The 16,796-nt window shown below is 42.6% G+C and overlaps 1 protein-coding gene across 2 annotated transcripts in view; it reads right to left on the bottom strand.

Annotated features, from left to right (window-relative positions):
* The window catches only part of Tab2 (TGF-beta activated kinase 1 (MAP3K7) binding protein 2), a 54,365-nt gene extending 39,980 nt beyond the window's left edge, over positions 1-14,385 (bottom strand). For both annotated transcript variants that reach the window (XM_059272766.1, XM_059272764.1), the window contains exon 1: positions 14,298-14,385. The gene's annotated coding sequence lies outside the window, so the exon portion shown is untranslated. The remainder of the gene's footprint in view (positions 1-14,297) is intronic.
* Positions 14,386-16,796: the final 2,411 nt, after the last annotated feature.

The following is a 16,796-nucleotide window of genomic DNA, read 5'->3' as shown; positions in this document are numbered from 1 at the left end:
GACATGCTACTACGTATTCAATGAGCCCAGACTACCATCTGCAACATGTAATCCATTCAACCGTGTTCTGGACCAAAGAGAAGATGAATCTGCAGAAGGCAAAAAAAATGCACACCTCACTGGCCTTAGGCTGGTGATGGTGTTATCATGGGCACACTCCCTAGCAGTGGGATTTAAAAGCCTCAAGGCCCTACTCAGAAAAGGCAGGCAACTCTAACCTGAAATCTTAAATGCATTTGTTTTCAAAGTCAAGTACATGTACTAGCATTAAACTTTCGGTAGGCTGTATGCATCATTCATTCATCACAAATATTTAATGACTGTCCATGTGTTAAAACATTGTATTAGTGCTAAAGGACTACTGGGACAAGTAGCTCTGATACTGCCACACCCACTGTATCCTTGCAGTATACTCAATGAACTTTCCTTTTTCAAAAAGAAAAAAAAATATTTAAAACAACTTAGTACAAAATACTGAAAAATTAACAGATTATCAATACAAGTTGGTAAATTCTGCCAATAGGAGTAAATAAAGCAATGCTAGCATTATATAAATCACCAATAAGAAAATATGCTAGGGCTAATGATCAGTTACAGCAGGAAAAAAAATGATGGTGTTTTAAAAATACTGTCCAGAAGTTAAATGTAAAGCAATCTCAGCGGGATCCAGAAGATGTGCCTCTCCTCCTCAGGTCTCTGTGACTGAGGTGCACTCCTTCTCTGCACCTCCTTGTCAGCTGTTTCCCGTCCTAGTTTTCCATCTGACTCTCTGCATAGTTTTATGTACAAGAACTGTGTCAGGAATGTCATCTGAGGACTGAGGAGCAGTGTCAAGCTCTTCACAATATGCATAGGGACACTTCAGTTTACAAAGGCTTAGGACAAAGCTCTGAATTACTAGTAAAAAACTACTAGATGAGCAATATTACAACCACTCATCTACCAAGTAAGTATGGTTCAAGATAAATGCTTCAACATAGTCATCCTCAAAATTACCTTCTAATGAGACAATTTCTGGTGTTTTTAACATCAGTATTCAACTGTCTGTGGGTAAATAGAACCAATCCACACTTTCACAAAGTTCTTCAGTTTGCCATCAGACTAAGTGTTCTAAACAGAAAGGAATTACAATCCACAACAAATCTATCTATTACCTCAACTGACAAATTTTTATTTCTAGCCTGAATCTCTTACCTAAATTCCATTTTAAGTATTGAGTGAATTGCCTACTTGATCTTACAAATTATATGTCTAGAAGGCATTTCAGAGCTAATGTGTTCCAAAGCAAGCTCCTGATTGCCTAGCCCAGTCTAAACTTGCCATTTCCCCACTCTTCCCAACTCAGTCAACAGCAGTTCCATGCTTCCAACTGCTTGGGCCAAAACCCTTGGGAGTCATTCCTGATTTCCCTCTCATGCCTCACATATAATTCATCAGCAATTCTTGCCCACACAGGGCTTGAAACACATCCAAAATCTGACCTTTTCTCACCCTTTACTGTTACTACCCTAGTTTCAGCCACTACTGCCTCTCATCTGGATCACTACAATCATTTTCATTATAGTCTCTTCCCTTTGTTTTAGTCTCATAATCTATTCCATACATTGCAAAGTAAAGTTTAAAAAAGGAAGTCATCTGTTTAAAGAAAATAGACGTTAAAACCCAGTTACTGATGTATAAAAAGTATCTGACAATGTCCAAGACCCAGTCATGATAAAAACTTTTAGTCAAACTATTAACTAGAAAGGGAACTGATAAACAGCACCTAAAAAACAATGTAGCCAACACATCCTTTGCGGTCAAAGATTGACTATATCCTAAGACTTGAAAAGAGCTAGACAGAGCTGTAAGGCAAGAAAAGAAATAAAAGGCACACAAACTGAGAAAGAACAAAAATGGTCCATGCTCACAAGTACATAGAAAACTCACAGAATCTACTTAAAAACAAACAGTAGTTTTCAAAAGTCTCAGAACACAATGTGTATCCACAGCAACCAACTATACTGATGTATGTTAACAACAATTAAAAGTCAAAATTTAAAACATAATAGCAACTTACAATTGCTTGTAAAGTCTAGGTATAAATCTAATAAAAATGTGTATGATTTATACGCTGGAAACTACAAAATGCCGATGAAAAAAAGGGTGAAAGATACTCTATTCATGGATTGAGTCAATAAAGTGAGAATCTAAATTTTCTCCAAAACTGACCTACAAATGTAGTATAATTCTTAACAAATTCCCAGTGGTGCCTTTTTTTAAAATATAAAAATAGATGATATATCTCCATTGTCATATATAAAGCTTTTAGAAAACTTTTGTAATAAGAGAAAATCTTTGAGAACAGATGAGTTCTGAGGGGTGGCAAGAAAGGTACAATCCATAAAAGATAAAATGGATAGAAATAATGAATAGCTAGACCATCAAAATAAAAAAATTCTTTGTAAAAGACACTGTTAAGAAGATAGAGAGAACTCACATGCTACAAGAAAATATTTGCAACTCACTAACAGGAGACTTGGATAGCATAAAGAAATCTCTAAACTCAGTAAACAATCCAGTTAGAATATAGGCACACCACCACCAAGGATACATAAACAGTAAAGCAGCACATGAAAACATATTTACATCACTAGCTATTAGGGAAATACAAATGAAGCTATGATGTCATGTCACCTATTAGACTGGCTGAGATGAAAAATACTGACAGTACCAAATGCTGGTGAAAACGCAGAGAAACCAGATCTCTTATGAGGTAAAATGGCACAATAACTCTAGAAAGTTCTAGTTGTTCCTTATAATTGTACTATAAGAAACAATATGTATTTTAACATACTGTTATGTTAAAATGTATTTTCACATAAAAACATGTACAAAAGTGTTCACAGTAAATCTACCTCCCTACCTCCCTACGCAATACATACCTACATACATACCATTAACCTATCTTTTCCTTTGGGAACTAAAGGCATGGTTTGGAGAGGAGCTTCTACCAAACAGTGGTCAAAGAAGAATCCTCTTCTATGCCTTTTCTAATGTCGTTGGTCCAACCAAATTGTTACATACATCAATAGTTCATTCCTTGTTAATGCTGAGAACTATACTGTTGTTGGATGTACCACAGTTTAATCACACACTAATTTGAAGGCCTGAGTTCTCTAATTTGGGGTTATAAAAATCAGGCTGGGAGTTGTGCTCGTATTTCACACAGAAATTCAATGTTAAAGCCTTGAATTGCTACCACCTCATATTCTTTTACCCATGTATTCACCAGTCTACTTGCTCTCCCACATATATGTGAATGCCCTTACCCCTTTCACATATTGCCACACTTCTGACGCTTAGTTGGAGCATTGATTTTCTGTGTCATGCTGTTTTCTGATCGATACCAACCATTTGGTACACTTCACTGTCCCCTGATGAGTTCATCTCATTTACTATTAGGGAAAATAATAGTGGTTTTATTTTTTTTTTATTTATTTATTTATTTATTTATTTATTTATTTATTTATTTATTTATTTATATTATTTTTTCCCCTTCTACCTGTCTCATGCATGGTCCTGACCAGTGGTTTTATTATTTATTTATTTATTTATTTATTTATTTATTTATTTATTTATTTATATATATTATTTTTTCCCCTTCTACCTGTCTCATGCATGGTCCTGACCAGCTCACTCAAGTAACTGATCACAATTTGGCTACTTTTGAAGAATAAACCTTTTCCACTTGTTAGTCTTTTCCACTGAAATAGGCAATGTGTCTTTTGTACAAAGTGGTAATCCTGTCCAACAACACAGAGAACAGTGAGGAAACCTTAGAATCCTCCACATGAGTGAGAAAGAGCACATTCATTCTTCACTTCCTACCTTGGTACATTCATGTGCACACTCAACACACAACCCCAAGCTTTATTTTTATAATGTCAAATTCGAGGCCCTCAAGTCCTTCAAACTGATAAATGCTTAAGTAAACTGCAGTACATCCCAACAATAGTATGCTTCTCAGCATTAACAAGGAATGACTTATCGATTCATACAACAATTTGCACGGATCAAGGACACTAGGTAAAGCCAAAATAAAAAGTTAACCTCAAAAAATAACAACATAAAATTCCACGTATGCATTTTCAGTGATAAAATTATAGTGTTGTGCCGGGCGGTGGTGGCGAACGCCTTTAATCCCAGCACTCGGGAGGCAGAGCCAGGCGGATCTCTGTGAGTTCGAGGCCAGCCTGGGCTACCGAGTGAGTTCCAGGAAAGGCGCAGAGCTACACAGAGAGACCCTGTCTCGAAAAATCAAAAAAAAAAAAAAAATATTATAGTGTTGTTAGCAAACAAACTGGTGTTTGTCAGGGGTTAAGGTTGAAGGGAATGGTTAGACTATAAAGGAACAAAAGAGTTTCTTAGTGATGATTACAAAGTACTCTGACATCAGTCTAATTATGACGACTACACAAATCTATACACATTATAGAAAGATACATATGCAAATCCCAATTAATAAGCCATGTTCTAAGAAATAGGGAAATGCAAATTAAGTTTCATCTTAAGACTGTTAGCTTCCTTGCTCATCTTGAATAAAATCTAAAGTCCTTAGCACAATCAAAAACTACATGGAAAGTACATACTTACATATCATTTCCTATGGCACTGGCCTTCTAGCTCCTAGAAGATAGCAAATAGGCTCCCATGCATAGGTTTTTGCATTTGCTATTTATATTTGGAAACACTTACCATTATCATTTCATATTCAAATACCTGCCAAGTACTATCTACATAAAAATTCCCATTTTCTTCCATGTAAATAGAAATTATGCCCCCTTTTCCTTACAAAAGAATCTTAAATCAATACAGAAAACTCAAACAACTTTCAAAACCTGGTCTGTTCGGTACTGGTGAATGCTGTCAGGATTCACCAGGAACTCAACCCAGGCATATATGTTTACCTCTACTTCCCACTCAGTATTCCCTCCTTGAGTCCATTACTAACTCCCTCCTTAATTTCATAGCCTGAATTTTGATCCCTGTCAACTCTCAAACAGCATAAGGCCTGCATTTCCTCCTAATCCAGCTCCACTATAGCCAGTCTTTTTAGAATGTTAAGTACTTGTGTTCCATCAGTGACAAGATGAAGCCAGTCTTCTTTACAGAGTACACAGAATCTTTATGCTCTGTTTTCTTCCTAACTTTCCATCTTACTTTCTGTTTCTAACACCACTAGGGCTCAGTGTATGTGGAACTATTCACAATTCGTAGACCTTCCTGCCTCATGTTTTAGGCATGCTTCTTTATTTGTGAAATGGCATCTCTTCCTTGTCTTATCCACTCTGAGATTAAGTGCAATCTTTGTCTTGTTGTGTTGTTTTATTGCTTACTGAATCAGACAATCCCTCCAGTAGATTCCTGAAGGACTTTGCTTACCCCAGTTATAGCATTTGTCACAATATACACTTGTCTCTAGAGCAAGAATGACATTTTAGTAATCTGTCCATCCCCTTTACCTAGTAAGTACCTGATGCACAGCAGGAATCCAAAACTTCTGAGTTAGTTGTAATAATAAAGACTAGACAGCCAATAGACTATGTTGTAATCCTGGCATTCTTTTAATCATGTGACACCATGAACACACTGAAATACTCATTAGTACCTAGGTTTAGTTATGATCACTAGCTCAATGTTCCCATGGACTAGTTGTCTTCCTCAAAAAGTACTTCTTGTTCTACTTTCAAAACTGCAACAATGGTACTTGACAGTCATTCTCTGAATGTACGTCATTGTGCATGAGCGGAAAATCTCATGAAGAGAATGAGGATGTCTCACTCGGGCCAACCAATCACACAGTCTGAAAATCTCTAAGCATGCAAGTATACTTTTATATGGAAGAAAGCAGAATCGCTATATGTGGAAGTGGGAATTTTCTTTTAAAATCCCCATTTCCACTTGTGTTTATTTTTCCATTTTCTGGGAAATCATCAGAAAGATAGCAGAGCAACACTTTACTCCAGTATAACGCTGCTACATGCCAGTCACAGAGTGACCAGTTACCTCAGTGCAGACATAGAATACTGGTGTTTGGGTTCGGTGGCTTTAAACTGAACACGTAATCTGTTCTGCATTCTGTCTGTAACCCTCCCCCTCCCCAAGCGCACACGCGCGCGAGCGCGCGCACTCCCTTTGAAGCAGTCTTATGTATTCCTAGCTGGACTCAAACTCAAGGATGGCCTTGAGCTTCTGTACCTTCATGCTTCCAGCCCCAGTACTGGGATTACAGATATTCTTAAATCTTTTTTTTTAAAATCAAAACTGTTCGTGCCTGCATTGTCTACTTATGATAAGCACCAATTAAAAAAAAAAAAACCCTATAATCTGTAAAGATCAATATAAAGTAAAAGCAAAGACACAGAATGTCAAGAATAAGAAAGGAGGGTTGGAAAGATGGTTCAATCCTTACAGACTAGGCTCACAACCTCCTCCCCCCAAAATGAGAAGATGGAAGCAAGTACATAGCTATACAAGAAGCTTTATATGTACAGTTGAATATTATTTTTAAAAGGTATAGGATCCATTTTACATTTTTGGTGCTACTCATTGGTGCCTACTCGGTTCCAGGTAGATACCGTGCTAGATAAAATAAGATATACAGAAAATATAGTTAGGATTACTGTGTAAATTAGGTAATACAAATATTCACTTTCTTAAGACAAGTCTTGGCTCAAAAAGTTTGAATGAGGTGCTGGAGAGATGGCTGAAGCCATTAAGAACACAATTTTCTCGGAGAGCACCTGAGTTTGGTTCCAGACACCTACATCAGATGGCTCTCAATGGCCGTAACGCCAGCTCCAAAGCAGCCGACTCACTTGTGTGTACAAACCCACACACATAATTTAAAAGAATATTTTAAAAAGTCTGAAGAACAGTTAGCAACTGAACTCCAGTGATAATGGAGCAGTTAAACAACAGTTACTTAATAACTCTAATTTGAAATTGGATTCAAGTGATTTCAAAGCCAAATCTTTCCTTATTAAGCCTCCAATACACTAAAATTAAGACAATTAATTGATCTGACAGAGACTCCCAATCTGACAAATTAACAAAGAGATTAACTCAAAAGCAGTGTTGTCCCAGTTTCTGAGAGAAATTAAATCAGGTGAATTTTCTATACCTGTAACCCCAGTTCATTAGAATTCAGACTTGATTGGAATCTCTGCCTAAAAAACTCCCTGCCTGGTTTTGCAAAATCAAATTGTTCAGATGAAATTTTTATTTGTATTAACAAGTATTTTCTCTGACTGATAATGAAAATCATCCCACTGAGCCGTCACAGGCTCTGCACTGACGTGACCAACAGTATCACTGGACTACCCGACTTAATCGTCAGGGAGCCACTGTGATGGGCTCCCTTCTGCTAACACTATAAACTTAACATTTATATAGAAAAGGTCAAGTGAAAATTTCATTAATGCAAATAAATGTGAGTAAAATGTTAACACCCAAAATCAGTCATATTTAATAACTCAAAGTAATTAACAAGCCGGGAAGTAAAAATTCACTAATCAAAACTAGTCTCTAATGGATTCATGCCTTTTTCTATTAACAATGATCAGCATTCACACCACTTTACTAAAACTCTTTCCATTCTTTCCTCCCTTCTTTCTCTCCTCCACGGACCTTTCTACCTCTACATTAGTATTTTAGCTTCTGGGACTTCAAAGAGGCATGGACTTAGTCCCCTATTTTTCCTTAAGTGAAACAAGAAGGCCACTTTTTAAAATAAGGCAAATAGAACAGTTCTTCCTTCCTTCCTTCCCACCCACCCTCCCTCCCTCTCCTGCTGTACCTGTGTGTGAGTCAGACTTTCTTCCTGGAGCCTCAGGAGCTGACTGACACCTGGCACTGGTGCTTCTCTCCACAGCTGATTAGCAGACGAGTCACCACGACAGAATCACAGACACTCGGCTGGCACTTCGCTTATTTCCCAAATAATACTGCAGTATGCCAGACTGGAACAGACAGCACTGGGTATACGCTTTGTGAGGGTGGGTGTTTTTGTTGTTGTTGTTGTTGTTTGACTACTGGGTGCACGCACCTGCCACCGTCCATGTGTGGAGGTCAGAGGACAACTGTAGGATTCAGTTCTCTCCTACCATGCTGGTCCATGGGATCAAACTCAGGTTGTTAGCTTTGTCTATGACAATACAGGCGCTTTCACCTGCTCAGCCATCTCTCCTGCCCAGTGAATTTTTTTCCCCTCTTAATCCAAGAAATGTTTTGCGTAAATGGCTCAAGGATATTTGACCTAGACAGCTTAACTTTTAGGAAATCCAGAATTATTATTCATCAAGTAGAGGATAATTTGCATGAGAACAGGAAAAAGCTGACCAGTGTGAACATTAAACATACAAAGACCAATCACTGCTAAAGTGCGGGGTCGTTTCTCCCCTTTCTTCTGTGGAAGTACCATTATCTAACATATCAGGAACTGAAGGAAATGACTGGACCTTTTAATTCATAGTCAGTACAGATCAACAGTACCACTGAAACTGCCTTAAAGGGATTAAATAAACCTCACCTTTAAGTTAGTTAAGGTATATAATTATACGGGAATTATTTTTCTATTTTGCCTTTAAAAGCTGCTATCCCACAGGGTGTGGCAGGTAGACATGCCTCTATCCCAGCTACATCCAAGGCTGGGGCAGAAGTATAAGTTAGAGGCCAGCCTGGACAACTTGGCCAGGCCTTGTCCTAAAATAAAAAATAAAGGAGGTTTGGGGCTCTGCCTTAATGGTAGGATGCTTGCTTAGCATGCACTGGGTTTGGTTCTCCATGCAGGAAGAGGTACTACTACCCCTTTTCATATTCATGTCTATTAACAGCATAGGAAGTTAATAAACAATCGCCTCAATGCAAATCCATTCCTTTATATTTCCAGGATTGTCCTTTCTCAAAAGTTTTGCTAGACTTAAAAAACATGATTTTACCTAACAATTTAGGCTATGCCTAAGATCAGAAGCTCAACCAGGTTTATATCTCTGATCGTAGCACTGGAGAGAAGGACGTAGCACAGAAGGACGGCGCTGGGTTCTAGGCCAGCCTAGGGTACATAGCAAAACTTCTGCTTCAAAACAAAACTCATACACTTGAAAACTTGAGCTTAGTGTACCATATAAGCTTTCAAACGCAGGAGTTTACCATTAAAAAGCGTAGTGTGGAGCACGCCTTTAATCTCAGCACTCTGGCGGTAGAGGCAGACAGATCTCTGTGTTCTAGACTAGTCCAGTCTACACAGTAAAACCCTGTTTCACAAACACAAAAATAGTAGTGGTGGAACAAAAGATGTCCATTACAAACTACTCAACATATATCCTGCTGGACTCCTAGCTACAGGCCAAGCACTGCCCAGCATGTGAAGAAGGCTACAAAGAAAAAAAGACATAGTCTATCCTGAGGAGCTCAATTTAGTGATCTCCCGGTGTTATAAAGATTTGCAATTTGAATGGCTATTTGGTTTTTCTTCAAAATTTTATTCACAAGTGGAGCATTTCACTTTTGTAAATGTTTTCTTTAATATTCTGTAAAGTCTTTGAAATACCCTTGTTTATACAGTAAAGGAAAAACTGACAGGTGAACATTTTACTAACATTTTCTGTGTGCCAGCATGCACTGTGCTAAATGTCTTAAGTGCATGAACTGGAATTTTATATGGTATTTGCTGCCCATTTGTTAAAAGTGTTTAGATCCCGCTTATCAACCTAGATGACAGGCCCACAATGCTCCTCCACCAGAAGGCTGTAATGGTACTCCTGTATTACTCTGACTAGATGACATATATCAACTCTCCAGAAAACACCAGGGACAGACTGTTCTTTAATTAATATTAGACCACGGGCAAGGCTGCTTTAAGTGGCCAAATGAAATGTAGATTTAACAATGTCCCCATAGTGCTGGTAGAACGTGCTGCAGTCACCAACTCAAACATGTTTATTTTGCAGAGTTCCAGAAAGGTAACAAACAATAATGGTACAATTTACCCACACTCTACTGCATATGACTTGCATATAAAATGTACCACTTAATCATCATAGAAACCTTAGACATTTTATTTCACAGATTAGGAAAGAGAATCTAAGAAATCAAAATTGGCCCTAAATACAGTGGCAAAGTGGTAAGTGGCCCAAACCAGGGTTCAAAGAAGGATGGTAAATTCCAGAATTTTCTACTGAGTCACAAAGTAGCTTTTTAAAATACTAACAATAGGAAATCCCTACTAATTGAAACTCTGTAACAATTTGTAATCTGAAGCAAAAATATAATTTTGTTTCCAAGTTATAAAGGATATTCTTAGTAAGAACATCACTGGATAGTTCTGTTTTCTAAAATCAAGATTGGTACTCACTGCAGATCTCAGATCAAACAAGCAATGTTCATTGCTCAGCTTCCCTGTTTTCTTTCTCCAGTGGTTTGCCCCCAGACACAGTTCTCATTTATTATGTCTTTTATCACTAACATGTAAACTATATGAGAACAGAAAATTCTGTCTGTTATTAAGTACTACATCTCCAAGATCTAGAGACTATTAGGGCTTACAAAAAACTCAAAAAGTGAACGAAAACTTGATACACAGTGGGAATTCAAAGATCATTAGTACCATTCTTTACTAACCAGGATACCATGTCTGTTGTACCAAATTCTGACATTGAATGGATGATTGAAAATATGATACAAGCCTGGTACACACCTGTAAGCACTGCACTAGGAGGCTGAGGCCAGCTTGGGCTAGACCCCCCCCCCCCCATCTCAATCAAACAAAATGAATGAGCTCAATAAAGCAAAGCTTTACTTATCACATTCAGCAAAGCTTTACTTATCAAACACCACTGGAAGATGGGGTTGAGGATCTACGAAAGTTTTGAATTAATGTACTTTTTAACTGGTAAAACCTAAAACTATCTCATAGAAATCTTCAAACATCAATAACTTGTCAGCTGGCAATTCTCATCATGCTCAGGACATGATGGGAAACACTCTTGAGTCAAGAGAATCTAAGTGAACAACTATGTAACCCCCTCCCATTTCCTTTAAAAAACAAAAACTAGAAGGCTGAACGTAGGTAAAGCACCGCTTATACTAAACAGGCTGTTTTGAGAGACGAGGATACTTAGAAAACGAAAGACAGCACTTTCTCCTTAATACCGATAACCAGTTACCAAGCTCACCATGAGTTCAGTGATCAACCACAGAGAATGCAGAGTAGAGTACCTAGCAACTCCAAGAGTACTTCCTTGGAGATTGTGCCTTTGACAAAGTGTGTGTTCTTGATTTTTTTTTAGGGGTCAGAATAACTAGGACATAAAATATTAAAATACTGGTAAATACTTGGGGAACATAAGCCAGAGGTCAACAAATATGTACATTTAATTTTCATTTGATGTCAGTTATCTCCAAATTTTTTACCATCTGATTATAGTGGTAAATGAGGACATACACAGCTTGCGAGAGCCCATCAAAAGAAAGCAAGCTCCTTAGTACACAGTCCAGCCGTCACTTTCCTGTCCTCGCAGCCACGACCGCCCACATGTCCATACTCCTGCAAACTGTTCATCCAACACCAGCACCTTCCTCCCTATTCCTGCAGGGCACTGATCTTCACACCTGTCTCTATTATAGCATAGCCCTTGATTTAAAGAGCTCTTATTAAAGAAAGACAGCAAAAGCCAATCAAAACAAAAAAAATCATTGTTGCTGTTCCTGGGGCATGTGAACCTGGCCAGGCAGATATAATGAAACTTGAAACTTTAATCTATGAGCCTTACATATTATAAATATTTCCAGGAACTTAAAAAAATGCAGGAAAGCAAAATTTCTTTTCTAAAGTATCCTGATATTCATAAAAAATAAACATTTAGTGTGTATGTGTATAACTTCAATTTTAGAAAATTCACGCCACAGGGGCTTTTCTAGCACATAACTCAGGAAAATCAAGCAATCTATATACCATACACCTATCTCTCAAAATGAAGGCAGCTCACTGGTACGTTAACAGCTTTCTAAACAGTTCTCTGGAATTTTCCTTGCATAGAAGTAGAATAAAGCTTTTATTCCTGTCAAGGCACAAAACCAATCATGCGGACTCTTGCTGGAGTATGAAACACTCAATATTGACATAATTAGGGGTCTATGTAGTACCCACCTAACCATGCAGAATTTGCCTCATTTTACTAGGTGTTATAACTACACATCTTACCATACCCTTAGCTAAAGGCAAGGGCTTCTTTCTACAGACTACCAAACACAGGCGGCTCTTTCAATCAAATGGGACTGACTTAAAATTTGCTTTTCAGGAAGTATACCGTTTGCACCGATGATCATTCCATCCACTTATTAATGAATTACACACAGGTTCTCTTATGAGAGTTCACAGAAGGTTTTGGATAGTGATATTTCATAGTGTCCTTTGGGAACCATTTCTAACTCAGAAAAAGATATTTCATGAAACAAAAAGACAAATGTGATGGCGTATGTTCTGTGGATAGCATGATAATTAACATTCAACTTTCAGTTTGATTCTTTAAGACTGAAAACATAAAGCACTCTCTATTACAAACCGGTGGAGGGGCAAACAGAAGTTCTGAATCACTGGAATTTTTGTTCTATTTCCTGTTAATACACGGATAGTGCCACCATTCAACATACTCATTCCACACACATTTTAAAAGCTACAGAAGCCTCCCTGAACTATCTGGCTACTAACTCGGCTCATAACTCATGAATCTGAAAATTCTTCCTAAGGATTCAGCTTAAAAGCAGCTAGTTAAAGCTTACAGCTAAAGCATAAAAGCAACTCTTCATTTATTAGAAACGCCTATGTTTTCAAAAAAAGTTTCAAATTGTCAAGTTTTAAAAGTAACCATGGATTCACCTTTACAGAAACATTAAGGGTATTTCTGAAAAGGTGTCAAAACTCTGCTATTGTATGAAAAGTGTGTGATAACTGAAAGCCAAAAAATCTAATCTGTACCCACCAAAATTCCCAGCGAAATCTGAAATTGCATAATGAGCAACATCTTTGAGTATGCCAAGACAGAAACTAATTCCTTTTATAACATGTCAGCCAACCTGACCCTAAAATTCGGCACTTTACTAACTTAACGAGAACTGACAAAATGGATGCAAAACTATACTGCCTGGCTGTTGCCTTGAATACAACGTTAGTGTCCAAGAACTTTGCAATGAACAAAAGTCCATCTACCAACAGCCTCCTGTGCTTCGGGAAACCCGAATTTCAAAAGACTGGAAGAAAAGCACTGCGAGGCTGCAAATCCCCTCCACTCTCCTAGAAACCCCTCTTATCAGAAACATTTGAAGAATTCCTCCATAACAATCAAGCTGACTTGAATGGAAACTTAGCATCTCAAATATACTATATATGGAAGGAAACTTGGCCAAACACGTAAATACAAACGCAGACGCTCCCTGACACTTTGGGTCTACAGCTCTGCAGGAACCACTCTACAGCATCAGCAGCAGACAGGCCCACCTGTCACCTGTCAGCAGCGCCCAGAGACCCTCGCAAAGCCTCCCGGTTTCAACCACAATCTCACAGTGGGCCTGGTGAAGCTAAGGCGGGGGGGGGGGGGGCACCCATTCACCGCGGGGCGCGCTCCCCACTTGGGAGGAGGGCTGAAGAAAAAAGCAAAATCGGAAAAGGGAGCGATGTGCTTCCTCTCCAACTTACACCTAACTTCCTTGGTGCTCCCTTAACTCTCGGGGGGGGGGGGGGGGGCCCTAAGTCAACTTTATCCAGACTGGGTCGTCGTGTGTCCCTCCCCGCCAACCCCGCACCCAAAGTAGTCTGGCTCCCTCCCTCCCCTCCCACTTCCAGATCACAGGCCTGGGGGCGGGCCGGGGGAGGGGGGGGAAGGCAAGGCACCCCCACCCCGGCTCTTCCCCAGCGCTGGGGCTCCAGGGCAGGCCCGGTCGGTCCCCGTCCCCCCAATCCCCCCGACGCCCCGGAGCCCAGGGCCAGGCCAGGCCTTAGGCTCCCCGCCCCCACCCGCCCCGCAGGAGGACTTGGGGGGGCCTCCCTGCGCCTCCTCGCCACGGCGGGCAGGACCCAGGCGGAGCGAGGAAGGCGCGGACGCCCCGACCGGGGCCTCGCGCGCCGGGTGGTGGTGGTGAAGGGGTTGGGGTTGGGGGGTGGGAGAGCCGGTCCCCGAGCCAGGCAGGGCAGGCACGGGGGGGGGGGGGGGAAGCGGGCTGAGGATCCCCGCCGAGGCCCGGCAGCGCCGTCCGCTTACCCTTCGCCGCCGCCGCGGCTTCCCCCTCCTCCTCGTCCGCAGCCGCTGCAGCCGCCGCCGCCGCCGCCGCCGCCGCCGCCGCCGCCGCCTCTCCCACTTGGGCAGCCGTCTCCCCCGTCCCCGTCGCCGCCGCCGCCGCCGCCTCCGCCACCACGGCCGCCGCCAGCGCCGATTCCACCCGGCAGGGGGGACGCCACAGCCCTCCCTCCCTCCCCGCTCAGCCCCCTCCGCCCGGCCGCTGCCGCCGCTGCCGCTGCTGCCGCCGCCAACTCCCTCCGGCCGCCGCCGCCGCCGCCGCCGCCGCCGCCGCCGCCGCTCGCTCGCGGCTGAGGGGGAGGGGAGGGGGTCGGCCTGGGGCGCCCCGCCGCCGCCGCCGCCGGCGCCTGGCGCGGATCAAAGCGAGGATGGCCGGGGCGGCGTCGCCGCGGCCCGCTCTTCGGCTCCGGCTCGCACGGCCGCCCTGCCTCCCTCCCTCCTCCTCCTCCTCCTCCTCCTCCTCCTCCTCCTCCTCCGCCCTCCCCCCACCCCCCCAGCTCTCGCTCGCTCTCGCCGCCGCTCCGCCGGCCCCAGTCCGCATCAAAATACGGCCCCACAATATGGCGGCGCGGCGGCCGGCAAACACCGCGAGATCTGCGGCCCGCGGCCCAGGCCGAGGCGGCGGCTGTGACGAGGCCTCCCTCCGCCGGCTGGAGGACGGGGGGGGGACGGGGGGGAACGATGCTCTGTTTTCCCCGCCCCACCACCTCCGCCGGCACTCGCGGTTCTCTCCCCCCCACCACCCACCACCCGTCTCGCCGTGGCTGAGGAGGTGGCGGCGGCGGCGGCGGCGGCGGCGGCGGCGGCGGGCGGGGGATGACGACGAGGAGTCGGTCGGGAGGGAGCGCGGGCTGGGGAGACGAGAGCGGCGGGTCCCTCACCCTCAGGCCGGCCGGGATGGAGGGGGAGAGGGGAGGCGCGGCCGAGGGGCTCGGCGGGTCCGGAAGCGGCTGACAGGGCCGCCCGGGTCGGCGGCCACGCGCGGGGCTGTCGGCCGGGACCCCGCGGAGCAGGTGGGCCCGCGGCGGAGGCGGGCGCCGGGCCTGCGGGGGCCTCCGGGCCTGCGAGCCGGACACACCCCCTTGGAGCCGGGCCGCGCCGAGGCCCGCGGGTGACCCGGGAGGGAGGACGGAATCCCGGGCGGTGCGGGGCGGTGCGGGGCGGTGCGGGGCGCGCGCGTCCTGGAAGCCGCCGAGTGGGGATCGGGCTCTGGACTTTTTTCCCCTGACCGAGCAGCTGGGTTGAGGCGCGAGGGGGGAAAAAAAGAAAAGGATCTCGATATTGCGAGGGAGTTGTTTCGATTTTAATTGCGCGTTCCTAGAAGTCCTAGAAGCGGAGCCAAAGACACTTTAGCTTGGAGGGGAGAGGGGGACTCTTCAAGCTTCTATCTTCTTAAAGATATATGGGTTTAATTTTCCCTCGGGGGGGGGGGGATGTTTAACGTTCAGATGTTCCTCACAGTGTAAAATATTTATTTGAAAAGCCTGGCGCTTTCATATGTCCAAAACAAAACAAGACAGCATTTTTTTTTTTTCTCCTGACCCTGTCCAAAGTGTGCATATCGCTGCCAGTTTCTTCCTTGAAGAAATTCTTACTCCCGAGAAAAATCCCGAAGGACTGTTTTTATTATTCTGTTTCCAATATAAGCTCCATGGGCGCGGGGGTTTTAAAAACTTTTAACATTTAAATATAACCCTTCCACTTTCTTTTAAACACTAACTTAAAAAAATACCTGGGACAGTGATGGCACACGCCTTTCATCCCAGCACTCAGGAGGCAGAGGCAGGAACATCATCTCTGTGAGTTCGAAGACAGCCTGGTCTACAAAGTGAGTTCTGGTACAGCCAGGGCTGTTATACAGAGAAAACTTGTCTCCAAAAACCAAAAACCCCCGAAGTATTGGGGTTTAGCTCCAATTCAAAACCTTCAGCCCTTCAGAAGTCAGAAGTGCTAATGTTTTACACGACTGGAACTTTTAAGTTTTTCTCGGTTGGAGATGACATTAATAAAAGTAAAAATATATACTTTAAAAAATAATTTGTGTGTGTGAAGTAAAAGTAAATGATGACTTACATAATAGATGATATTTTCATTAATCCACAGTAATGGAAGTCATTGAACCCTAATACTTGACAGCAGTTCCCTGAGGAATTATTTCCATATACAGTGTAACTGAAGCAATGACTTTAGATAAATTGAACCAATTATTAAGTCAATAAGCTAAGGCATAATGCCAACATATACTTTTGAAATAATAGAGTTAAGTTCTTTAAAAAATCATTTCTGTTAGAGATTTGTTTTATGAAATGCGTGTACACATCTTAATAGAAATTAATGTTATCTATATAAACAAATGTAATGGCTGTGAGTAGGTCCGGTATAAGAACCAATAAAGGAAGAGAAGATGTGTGTGATATAACAGTACATCCATGCACAAAGTCTGAAGAGCTTGGACCCCTGTCT

Source organism: Peromyscus eremicus, chromosome 8b, assembly GCF_949786415.1.
Source record: "Peromyscus eremicus chromosome 8b, PerEre_H2_v1, whole genome shotgun sequence".
Classification (NCBI taxonomy): Eukaryota; Metazoa; Chordata; class Mammalia; order Rodentia; family Cricetidae; genus Peromyscus; species Peromyscus eremicus.
This window is presented reverse-complemented; position numbering and strand designations above follow the sequence as displayed.